Here is a 13,436-nt window from a genome sequence, read left to right as displayed (position 1 = left end):
ATGAGGTCGTGTTGTGGAAGTCATTGAGAACAAGAATAGAGCAGGTCTTGGATTTTAGCAAGGTCCATTCAACGCCAATGTCAAGGCTATGCAAGAAGTTTTCTGCAGTGGAGGGTTCATTCACAAGGATGATCAACACTCAGCGGCCATTATTGAAGACGGTGATGAAGGCGAAGTTTGTGACAACTTTGTAACACACGATCGGACTTGCAACAATTGGGTTGTTGTTGATGTTCCTGTTGTTATGCACCTTTCGAAGTAATTTTTTTTATTTTTTTAATAAAAATCCTTATCTTATGCCTAAGGGAGAACTGAAACATTGTTGGGAATTTCAATTTTATCATCAATAAAATAAAATTTTATTCATCCACATCTATGATGTTTATTCTTACTTTTATGATTTTTCTGAAAATGGTAATCACAAAAAAGAAACATAAATAAATAATAATCTTTCGATCTGCATAATATTTGTTTGCACTCCACTTCTCTAAAATCAAAATATCAAATCATTATACAGGTTGGTTCTCAAACCCATTGAATGTAATGATCCTACTCCCTCTCAAAACTTTGATTTCCCTGTATTTGAAGTTGAGGAAGAAAATGATAATGAAGAAGTATCTGATGAGTTATCCCGTTTGTTTGAGCATGAAGAAAAAGCCATTCATCCGTTTGAATAGCATATTGAATTAGTCAACTTGGGTTCCGAAGATGATGTGAAGGAAGTTAAGATTGGGTCTCAACTGTGTCCAGAAGCTAAGAAGGGGTTGATTGATCTTCTTCGAGAGTATTCTGATGTGTTTGCTTGGTCCTATCAAGATATGCCTGGTTTGGATTCTGAATTATGAAACATATATTGCCTTTGAAGCCAGAATGCCCTCCGGTCAAGAGGAAGTTGAGAAGAACCCATCCTGATATGGTTGTGAAGATTAAGGAGGAAGTGCATAAGCAAATTGATGATGGTTTCCTTGTTACCTTTGAGTATCCGCAGTGGGTGACCAATATTGTGCATGTTCCTAAGAAGGATGGAAAAGTCTATATGTGTGTTGATTATAGAGATTTGAACAAAGCCAGATTGAAAGATGATTTCCCTCTGCCAGACATTGATATGTTGGTAGACAATACATCTAAATTCAAAGTCTTTTCGATTATGGACGAATTTTCCGGTTATAATCAAATCAAGATGGCACCTGAAGATATGGAGAAGACCATCTTCATTACACCTTGGGGAACATTCTATTATCGAGTGATGCCTTTTGGTTTAATTAATGTTGGTGCAACGTACCAGATAGCTATGACCACTATTTTTTCATGATATGATGCATAAAGAGATTGAAGTCTATATTGATGATATGGTTGCTAAATCAAGTAATGAAGAAGAGCATGTTAAGCATTTATTGAAGTTATTCCAACATTTGAGGATGTATAAACTCCACTTGAATCCCAATAAGTGTACTTTTGGTGTTCGCTCTAGTAAGTCATTAGGCTTTATTGTCAGCGTGAAGGGTATTGAAGTTGCTCCTGCCAAGGTCAAAGTAATACAAGAGATGCCAGCGCCCAAAACTAAAAATAAAGTTAGAGGTTTTCTCGACCGCTTGAACTATATCTCGAGATTTTTATTGCATATGACTGCCACATGTGCGCCTATGTTCAAGCTTATTTTGAAAGATCAGTCTTGTGATTAGACCGAAGATTATCAGAAAGTTGTTGATAGTATCAAAGAGTATTTGCTTGAGCCTCCAATTCTTTCGCCGCCTGTTGAAGGAAGACCTTTGATCATGTATTTTATTGTGCTTGAAGAGAGTATGTGTTGTGTTCTTGGTCATCAAGATTAATATAGGAAGAAAGAATATGCAATTTACTACCTCAGTAAGAAGTTCACCGACTGTGAGACTCGGTATTCTATGCTTGAGAAGACATGATGTACACTGGCTTGGGTTGCTAAGTGTCTGCGCCAGTATATGTTGAATAATACTACTTGGTTGATATCCAAAATAGATCCAATCAAATCCATTTTTGAGAAGCCTGCTTTAACTGAGAGAATCTCTCGTTGGCAGATGCTCTTGCAACATTAGCTTCTATGATTGTGGTAAAATTTTGGAATGAGGTTCCCAATTTGACTGTGATGCGCCTTGATAGGCCAACTCATGTATTTGTCATTGAAGAGATCAAAGATGAAAAGCCATGGTATTTTCATGTCAAATATTTCCTCCAAAGTCAGATTTACTCGTCTGGGGCATCTTCGAAAGATAAGAAGACTTTCAGAAGATTAGCTGGCAACTTCTATCTGAACGATGATGTGCTTTATAAGAGCAACTTCAATATGGTTTTGCTCAGATACGTGGATAGACATGAAGCATACCTGTTGATGATTGAATTCCATGAAGGTTCCTTTGGTACTCATTCAAATGGACATGCAATGAGAAAGAATATTTTGAGAGCAGGTTACTATTGATTGACAATGGAATCAGACTGTTGCAAGTTTGTGAAGAAATTCCACAAGTGTAAAATTTATGCATATAAGATTCACGATCCATGTGGGGAATCGATATTATTAGTATGATTAAGCCCAAAGCTTCAAACGGACACCATTTCATTTTGGTGGCTATTGATTACTTCATAAAGTGGGTTGAAGCGACATCATATGCAAATGTGACCAAGCAGGCTATGGTCCGGTTTATCAAGAATCAGATTATATACAATTATGGTGTGCCAAGTAAGACCGTTAGTGATAATGGATCGAACTTGAATAATAATATGGTGGAAGCTCTTTGCAATGACTTCAAGATTTCATATCATAATTCTTCTACCTATAGACCGAAGATTAATGGGATTGTTGAAGCTGCAAACAAGAATATCAAGAAGATCATTCAGAAGATGGTTATGACGTACAAAGATTAACATGAGATGCTCCCATTTGCTTTGCATGGGTACCGTACATCCATCTGCACTTCAATAGGGGAAACCCCTTTCTCTCTTGTTTATGGCACGGAAGTGGTGCTCCCAAAAGAGGTTGAGATCCTGTCATTGAGTATCTTGATGGAAGCTAAGTTGACTGAAGTTGAATGGTGACAGACCAGATATGACCAGCTGAATTTGATTGAAGAGAAAAGATTAAGTGCCATGTGTCATGGTCAGCTATATCAGCAGAGAATTAAGAAAGCTTTTGATAAGAAGGTCAAGCCTCGTGTGTTCCGAGAAGGTGACCTTGTGCTTAAGAAAATTCTATCTTTCAAACCTGATGCTAGGGGAAAATGGACTCCTAATTATGAAGGCACATATGTTGTTAAGAGGGCCTTCTTAGGCGGTGCTTTGATTCTTACAACTATGGATGGTGAAGAGTTCACGCGTCCTGTGAATGTCGATGCAGCCAAGAAATACTTCGCCTAAAAAAAGAAAAGAACAACTCGCTAAGTTGAAAACCCGAAATGGCGGCTTAGGCAAAAATGAGCGTCTCGATGGATTTAAAACCTGAAAGGGAGATCCAGGCAAAAGTTAGAGACATAAAATAGAAAAATTCATCCAGGTAGATTGATTTCCCCACCTTGGGGAAATCTAGGCAAAAATAAGGGATCATGGCAAGTAACTGCATTCGGTTGGTCTTGACCTTTGAAGCAGTTTTGAATAGTCATTTGGTTCGGATTCATCATTCTCAATCGAAGACAAGAGGACAATGGATTTCAAAGTTTGTAGGGAGAGTAGTTTTTATTATATTCAATGTAGCCCTTTTCCATGTAAATTACTAGTTTCAAACATTGCAAAGATCCATGGAGTCCTACCATTTGCGGACCACCATTCTATTAAATAAAGTTGAGTTTTTATCCAATTATTTCAGATTCTTATTTGTTTCGGTTTTAAAATCGAACTTTTATGATGATAATTTTGAAATAAATAAATCAATGAACAATCATTTTTCCTAAATAATAAGGCATTTACTTTAAGAAGGATCAATTACAAAAAAGGAATGTCAACAGCAATCTCAAGGACGGTAAGTCTTGATATGTGAAGCATTGTTGGTCTTCCTCGAGCAGTGGTTTGGTGACTTTACCTCCACAACTGTTTGTTGTTCATCCCGATCATGGTTGGTGGGTTTTCATCCCCAGTATCTGATGTGTTATCCCCTGTGCAATTCATCGTTCCTCGGCTGAGGCGTTCATGTTTTTTTTATTTCTCAGTTTGAGTATTGGTTAATGAACCCTGGATTATCTTGGAACCATTATTTGGTCTCAAATACTCAACGCATTTACTTGTGTGTTGCATAACCGTGATAGTTTCTCCCCTGCAGGAGTCTACAGATCTGGTTGGTATTTTGGCACCTTGGAATTGGTTTATTTCTCAATCTCCAAGAAGAGTCTGATGACTATTGTCTTCCTTTTGGAGGAAGTTTTTGCTGATCTTTGCATCCTAGTGTTGGCTTTTGATGTATCCTGGAGGATTGTTGTATCCCCAGTGAAGCCCCACAAAGATGCTTTTGGAGGGAATCCCTAGTAGATCGTCGGGTTCTCCCCCACTCATAGTCTTTACCTCTTATTGTGACTTGAGACCCCAGCGGAATTCCATTTTCTGATAGAAGATTTCTTCCTTCAGGCAGTATTTGATTCTGAGCAGTAGTGATAGTGTCCTCTATAAGGTTGTCGCCCATTTTATATGGTGTTGACTTAAAATTCCCCGCAGTGTTGACTTGTTGCTCTGATATCCCTCTTTATCCTCTACAAGGTTATTGCCCATTTGAAGGGATTTGATTAATTTTAATTCATTTTAAAATTGTTTATTAATTGGATAATTGTTTAAAAATTGTGTTTAGCTTTTTAATTGGTCTTGTAATGTTTTACTTTCTGTTTGGCCTTGATCATAGTTGATTTGACTTTTGTTTGACCAATACTATTGGATTTAGGGAATTGAGAAAATGTACATTTCATCTCCCAAAATGAATGGATAGTATTGATCATATGAAATTCCTCCTATGATCAATTTGGGTTTCTATTTCTCTAATGTCCAAATGCTAGTTGATTCATCAATGACTTTGTGTCAAATGAATCAACATGAGCCTGATTGAGATAGGTCCCCCCCGTTTTTAGTGTGTGGTATGTTTTATGAGTTTGGTTATTTGTACCAAATCTCTAACATGCATTAACACCTATATTTTTATTGTCCTGCCTCAGATAGTTATGATTTCTACATAAGTCTAATTACAATTGCTTAACGTAAAGCTAAATTTGTCCCGCAAGTCATAGCATTCTAGTAAGTGAGATTGTAAGTCTCCCATTATTCATGGCATTGTGTGAAAACTTGACCTTTTTTCCATTCATGAGATCTAGTGGCATACTTATCGATTTATCCAAGTTGGAGCCCTTCTCATGGATGATGTCTTGGTTCATGGATTCATACTTGTGAAAGAATGGTTGAGTATTCTCCATAGAATGACTTAAACAATTAAAACTCTTCACTAACATTTGACTAATCATTGACTAACTTTCTATTAATGTTGCTTTATTTTCAAGTCATTTACTTAATGCAATTTAAATTTCAGTTCCTTTATCATTCATTTCAATTTACATTTCATGCAACTTGTATGTTTCAAGTCTTTTTCACTTTTCTCATTTGAGCCATATCTTGTGATTGTATATATTGTTTTCTTGTCTTTATTTTTTTTTATGGTCTTAGGACCTTAAAACACCTAATAACAACAAAAACCCTAAAAAAACATCTTGGTGGACTGTAGGACTTGATCTAAACTTTTAGACTTAAAATTAGGCAAAATTCTCTATGCTAAAGGATTTGGCCAATGCCACTACCTGAGACTAAGTTAACCTTGGCAGTGCCTTTCACCTGATGCAAGCCTTGATTTCCACTTGGATTCATCTGTTACTTTGTCTCTATGCTTAAATTGTTATATTGATCTTATTGCTTATATCTGATGATTATTTCTGTGAGTTTACCAAGGAAATATTTTCATCTGATACATTGGAAGACATTGAAGACTGCTAGCTATTGGAGTGCTTGCTTGGATGTTATGGCTATCTTTAATTGATTCCTTGGTCTTCATATAATTGCTTGGATTGCTTACGCTCGTTGCTTACTAGAGTTCAAAGGAAAATGGGTTTCTATCTGACATTCTTGTCTTGTGGATTACATCCCATTGGTCAGATCTTTTTAACTCTTGACTTTTAAATTTTGTCTAGGGTAGTCTCTTCATCTCCTCCCACTTCTTTAATTTCAAATCTCTCCCTCTTTTCAAAGCCTTCTTTGTTTTTGTTTTTCAAGTTATAGATGTTTTAATGATTAGAAACTTTGGCCTTATGCCACTGAATTTTTTAAAATCTTTCTTAAATCAAACTTGTGAATGAACTTCACCATATTGACTTTAATTTCAAAAAGAAAAAAAGAATTAACAATCCCATTCAAATCTTTGACTTTTTGTGCCTTTTCATTTAAACTTTTGATTAAAATCAATTCACTAGCTTCTTTGAATTTTTTACGAACTACGGGGTTTTGATCCCTCATTTTTATGTTGGTACGTAGGCATAAGACCAAAGGTCTTGTCAAACACAAAAATATAATTAATGAATTATTTTCTCATCCCCCCACTCTACTTTTTTTTCAAACATCATTTTGACCAAAACACTTGCACACAAAAAAGGGCTCCTTAGGAGCACCTAGGACACTTTTGGAGCTAACACCTTCCCTCTGTGTAACCAACCCCCTTACCTGTAATCTCTGACATTTTATTAGTTTTGATTTGAAAACTTCTTATCTTTGGGTTTTGTTCATACTGTTGCCATTTTCCTTTGGAAACAATAAAAGCGTGGTGGCGACTCTGGTGTTATTGGCGTCAAGTTTATCCATAGCTTGATGGTCATGAATTACTGCTACAATATGCATGAGTATGTATATGATTATGCTGACAAACGACGACAAAGGCTACAAAAATGAAGATCCAATCATCATAATCAGATACTCGATTAATCTCGATAAGATGGGTACACCAACTGGAGAACCTTCTAGGGATAAAAATAAATCATCGAGGATATAAATCCTATCTTCAAATATCCCATTCTCTGGGGATAACACACAACCATGTACTCAAGGAAGGACGGGGATATCATAATCGAAATGCTCAACTCTGGTTGGAGTAAGACATGGAGAACATGCATCCGACAAAAACTGTTGAAGACTCAACGCTCTGAGGAAATGAAGAAGATATATATATATATATATATATATATATATATATATATATATATATATATATATATATATATATATATATATATATATATATATATCAGTATAAATCATGGGGAATAAAACAAATCCAACTTCAATACTCGACTCTCAGGAGAGGAGGAAATAACTTCTAGGGGATAAGCAACGATTGACAAAAATCTTGCTTAAAGCTCAAACTCTCTAGGAGAGGAGAAAATTCAGCTTGGGGATTCGCATGAAATTTGAATGTGATCATGAGATTCATCCAAATGGAACCTTGAAGAGAATCCATGCGCAAGTTATCCAATTCTTGTCCAAATGAGATGATCTTGGACTTTTTGGAAAGGTGAGGTCAAGGGGAACAACTTTAATGTCGAACAATTTTCCATTTTAAGCTTGGATCATGATGAATTTTAAGGTGGAAGTTTGGAAAATCAAACATAAATGAAATTTTTCTAAGTACCAAGCCAAATGTTCACTTCTTCCACCTAGAATAAATTTTTCTATGGGCTTCAAATGGAAAAAGGTCTTTCATTAAAGTTGTAGCTATTTCAAACCTATTAAATTTGGTCATTGTTGGTTCTAAGAGTTGGCCGCAATTTTGGTAAAACAAAGAGTGTTCACAAGATGTTGCATGTGATGTGTTAACATAAGATATCTTGTACCTGATGGAGTTTAAAAACATAATTATGCAGGATTGTTTCAGGATGTCATACACGATGTCATGACATCTGATTTTATGTACCTGCTGGATATTTAAAATGGAATTATGCAGGATTGTTTCAGGATGTCAGACCCGATGTCATGACATTTGTACACAGAACATTAAGGGTGAATGTTATGTGTTATGTGATTGTGCATTTAATGGCAATCTATGTATGATTGAAGATCTGATTTGCAAACGCATTCAATCATTGATTACAACCAAATTTACTTATTTTCCAAAGAGATCTAACCAGCTGTCATGAGAAGATTTAATTGGAAAATAGTTTTAGGATTTTCAAGATGTCCAAGCCCAGCTGAATGCTTCTATAAATAGGACATGGAAAAACTTGATTTGATACACAACCAATACAGAGTGAAATATTGAGAGAAAATAAGGGTTTGCATCTTGTGTGGTCGTGTGACTTGTAAGCCATTCAATTCATCCATAGATGATTGGATTGGTCTGATTTGTAAGTTGTAATTTGTCACTCAAAGCTTTTAAGCATGAGTGTGTGTCTACTTGATTAAAGTTGTTAAGTAAGATCAAGTGTGTGTCTACTTGATTGAAGCTGCTAAGTAAAATCATGTGTGTGTCTTTGAAGAGTGTCTTCTTTTCATAAGTAATTATTGTTTAAAATCACAGGTGTGATTGAGGGGGAGTGAGTGGGTTCTCATATCTAAGAGTTCTTAGGTAGAAATCAAACGGGAAGAGATTAGGTGAAAAAGATTGTAACTTATGGAGTGTATTAAGAGTCTTTGAACTAATTATATTAAGTGGATTTCCTTCCTGGCTTGGTAGCCCCCAGACGTAGGTGAGTTGCACCGAACTGGGTTAACAATTGCTTATGTCTCTTGCATTACTATTCTTTATCTTTATCCTGTGTGTTTTACTCAGATATTAGTGTCGTGACATTACCTTCGACATCTCATATTTGATACTAGAATTTCAATTGGTATCAGAGCAGGCATCCTGCTCTGGTTCTGGGTGAGATCTAGGGATAATACTTTCTGGTACTATAGAGAGAGATGGAGGGTCTGTTCACAGGCCACCAATTTTGGATGGATCTAACTATGACTATTGGAAACCTCGAATGGTAGCTTTCATAAAATCTCTTGTAATAAGGCTTGGAAGGTTGTGTTAACAGGCTGGGAACATCCAGTAATTACTAAGGAAGGAGAAGCCACTACTGATAAGAAGCCTGAAGAACAATGGTCCAAGGAGGAGGATGATCTAGCCCTTGGAAACTCTAAAGCATTAAATTCTATATTCAATGGAGTAGACAAGAATATCTTCAGATTGGTAAACAACTGTGAGGTGGCTAAAGATGCTTGGGACATTCTCAAAACCACTCATGAAGGCACCTATAGAGTGAAGATGTCTAGACTACAGCTGCTCACTACCAAGTTTGAAAATATTCATGAATTTCACATGAATATCCTTGAAATTGCCAATGCCTCTAGAGCTTTAGGAGAGAAGATGCTAGATGAAAAGCTAGTAAGGAAAATACTCAGGTCAGTCCCCAAGAGATTTGCTATGAAGGTGACAGCCATAGAAGAATCTCAAGACATCTCAAATATGAGAGTTGATGAGCTAATTGGATCCCTCCAAACATTTGAGATGGGAATATGTGATGGATCTGAAAAGAAAGCCAAAAGCATAGCCTTCATGTCAAACACTGTAGGGGAAGATGAGGAAGGTGGTCAAGAGATTGATGAAGACCTGGCAAGTGAGGTAGCAATGTTGCGAAGACAGTTCAACAGACTTATGAAAAAGATGGATGTAAGATCTAAGGAAAATGTCAAGAACATCGCATCTGACATCAGTAAATCCAATAATATTGGAAGAAGAACAAGGCCAGAAGAAAAGCCCAAAGAAGGAAAAGGAGTTCAGTGCTATGAATGTGATGGGTATGGTCACATTAGAACTGAATGTGGGACCTATCTCAAGAAACAAAAGAGGAGTCTTGCTGCCTCTTGGTAAGATGAAAGTGAAACAGAAGAAGGTGTAAATCTTGTGACTACATTGACAGGAAGATGGGGTTCTGATGAAGAGTCAGGTGAGGATGAAGTAACCTTTGAAGAGCTGGCCACTACCTACAGAGAGTTGTGTCACAAAAGTGCAAACGTGTGCAGACAAGTTGAAAACCAGAAGAAAGTGATAGCTCAGCTGGAGAATGAAAAGGGGGAACATGTGGAAACCATCTCCAAGTTGAAAACTGAAGTTGTACTCTTGAATTCCAAACTAGATGAGATGACCAAGTATGTAAGAATGCTTAACAATGGATCTGACATCTTAGACAAGATTCTCCAGACTGGTCAAACAACAGGAGACAAATCTGGCATTGGTTTCAATGAATCTAAGGCTGATAACAGTTACATAAATGGAAAACCTAAATCCAAACCTAAGTGCAGCCATATTGATAACAAACCTGCAATGTCACATCACATGTCATAACATCATAAGGGAAGACAATAGAAAGGAAAACACCAAAGATGGAGATGTCATTACTGTGGAAAATTCGGCCACCTAAAGCCCTTCTGCTATAAGCTGTATGGTTATCCTAGCCTTGTTCATCATCAGACTCACTATCAACCAAGACCCAAACATCACAGGCTTGTCAACAACAAGTTATGGGTTCCTAAGACTAATGTTTCAAGTCTAATTGCTCACACTTCCTTCAGAGTTTCAGCCAAAGAAGATTGGTATTTTGACAGTGGTTGCTCCAGACACATGACTGGAAACAAAAACCTGCTAACTGACCTTCATCCCCATGCCACAAGTTATGCAACCTTTGGTGATGGAGCAAAGGGTGAAATCAAGGGAGTTGGTAAGCTTGATTGCCCTGGAGTTCCTGACCTTGACAATGTCCTACTTGTTAAGGGATTAACTGCTAATCTGATAAGCATCAGTCAACTGTGTGACCAAGCTCTAAATGTTAACTTCACTAGAACTGAATGTCTGATTACTAACAAGGAAAATGAAGTGATCATGAAAGGAGTTAGGTCAAAAGACAACTGCTACATGTGGAGTTCTCAAGAAACTGGTTACTCCTCAATGTGTACCTTGGCCAAAGAGGAAGAAGTGAAGATATGGCATTAAAGATTGGGCCATACGCATCTTAAAGGTATGAAGAGGATCATATCTGTTGAAGTTGTTAGAGGAATTCCCAACTTGAAGATTGATGAAGGAAAAATCTGTGGAGAATGTCAGATTGGAAAACAGACAAGGATGCCACACCAGAAGCTCTGACATGACACCACTACCAAAGTTTTGGAACTCCTCCATATGGATTTAATGGGACCCATGCAAGTGGAAAGCCTTGGTGGGAAGAGGTATGCATATGTAGTGGTGGATGACTTCTCCAGATACACCTGGATCAATTTTATAAGAGAAAAATCTGATGTTTTTGAAGTCTTCAAGGAGCTTTTTCTAAAACTTCAAAGAGAAAAGGAAAGTCCTGTTATCAAAATTAGAAGTGATCATGGGAAGGAATTTGAGAACAGCAAATTTGCTGAATTTTGTTCTTCAGAAGGAATTCATCATGAGTTCTCATCTCCCATTACTCCCCAGCAAAATGGTGTGGTGGAAAGAAATAATAGAACTCTTCAAGAATCAGCCAGAGCTATCATTCATGCTAAGAAATTGCCCTACCATTTTTGGGCTGAAGCCATGAACACAGCCTGCTATGTTCACAACAGAGTGACATTGAAGAAATGGACTCCTACAACCCTATATGAAGTCTGGTAAGGTAGAAGACCTACAGTCAAATACTTCCATGTATTTGGTAGTAAATGTTATATCTTGGTTGATCGTGAACAAAGAAGGAAGATGGATCCCAAAAGTGATGAGGGAATATTTCTGGGCTACTCAACAAACAACAGAGCTTACAGAGTCTTTAAATCTAGAACTAATGTATTGATGGAATCTATTAATGTTGTGGTTGATGACCAATAGATTGATGTCACAGACGATGTCGAGACATCTCTGAATGATTCCCCAGCTGACTTCTCAGACAAAAATGAGGAAAGTGAACCTCCTCAAGCTGAACCTGAAGATGACAAAATCAACAAGGGGCCCTCCATCAGAGTTCAGAAGAATCATCCGAAAGAACTCATTATAGGAGATCCAAATAAAGGGGTCACTACTAGAGCAAGGGAAGTGATCTCACATGGCTGCTTTGTGTCAAAGATTGAACCTAGGAATGTCAAGGGAGCCTTGACTGATGAGTTCTGAATCAATGCCATACAGGAGGAGTTAGGTCAATTCAAGAGGAATGAAGTATGGGAATTGGTTCCTAGACCTGAAGGAGTAAATGTCATAGGTACAAAGTGGGTATATAAGAATAAATCTGATGAACAAGGGGTTGTTACTAAAAACAAAGCAAGATTAGTAGCACAAGGGTATACTCAAGTTGAAGGAGTGGACTTTGACGGAACATTTTCTCCTCTAGCTCGCCTTGAGTCCATTAGACTATTGCTTGGAGTGGCATGTATTCTGAAAATCAAACTGTTCCAAATGGATGTAAAAAGTACCTTCTTGAATGGCTACTTAAATGAGGAAGTATATGTTGAACAGCCTAAAGGATTCACAGATCCAAATCTTCCAAAGCATGTGTACAGATTGAAGAAAGCCCTTTATGGGTTGAAGCAAGCTCATAGGACTTGGTATGAGAGACTCACAGTGTTCCTTACTAACAATGGATACAAGAAATGAGGTATTGACAAAACTCTATTTGTGAAAAATGAAGGAGGGAAGCTCATGGTGGCACAAATATATGTAGATGACATTGTGTTTGGTGGGATGTCGGATCAGATGGTTGAACATTTTGTTAGACAAATGCAGTCTGAGTTTGAGATGAGCCTTGTTGGAGAACTGACCTGAAATTCTGGTATCAGATATGAGATGTAGAAGGTAATGTCACGACACTAATATCCGAGTAACACAAACAGGATAAAGATACAGAATGGTAAAGCAAAATACACAAGCAATTGTTAACCCAGTTCGGTGCAACTCACCTACGTCTGGGGGATACCAAGCTGTAGCGGTGTATTCGTCGCTATATGATTTATTGATTAAATCAAAAGCAAAGCATACAAAGAAATCGAGTCGCCACCGCACTTTTATTTATCCAAAGGATTGGCTAAAAAGCGAACAAAAGCCTAAGAATTTTTACACATAGAAAACCAATGAAAAGATCAGAGAATCTGGATAAGGGGTAAATTACGCAATGGGAAGGTGTTAGGCACCCAAAACGTCCTAGGTACTCCTAGGGAGCCCTTTTCACACTTGTTGTATACAAAAAGTTTTATTTATTTATGACATATTGTGCAAACATGATTGGGATGATGAGAAAAGAATATACAAATTAGTTATTTTTTGTGTTTGAACGGATGAACCCGTTGCCTACGTACCTTTCCATAAAAAGGTAAAGGATCAAAACACCGTAGTTCGGCTAAAAGATTTCCAAAATATCAGTGGGTTCATTTTAAAACAAGAGCACTAAGGCTTTTCATTACCAATGGGAGAA

The sequence above is a fragment of the Lathyrus oleraceus genome, chromosome 2 (genome assembly GCF_024323335.1).
Source record: "Lathyrus oleraceus cultivar Zhongwan6 chromosome 2, CAAS_Psat_ZW6_1.0, whole genome shotgun sequence".
Lineage (NCBI taxonomy): Eukaryota > Viridiplantae > Streptophyta > Magnoliopsida > Fabales > Fabaceae > Lathyrus > Lathyrus oleraceus.
Note: the sequence above shows the minus strand (reverse complement) of the source record.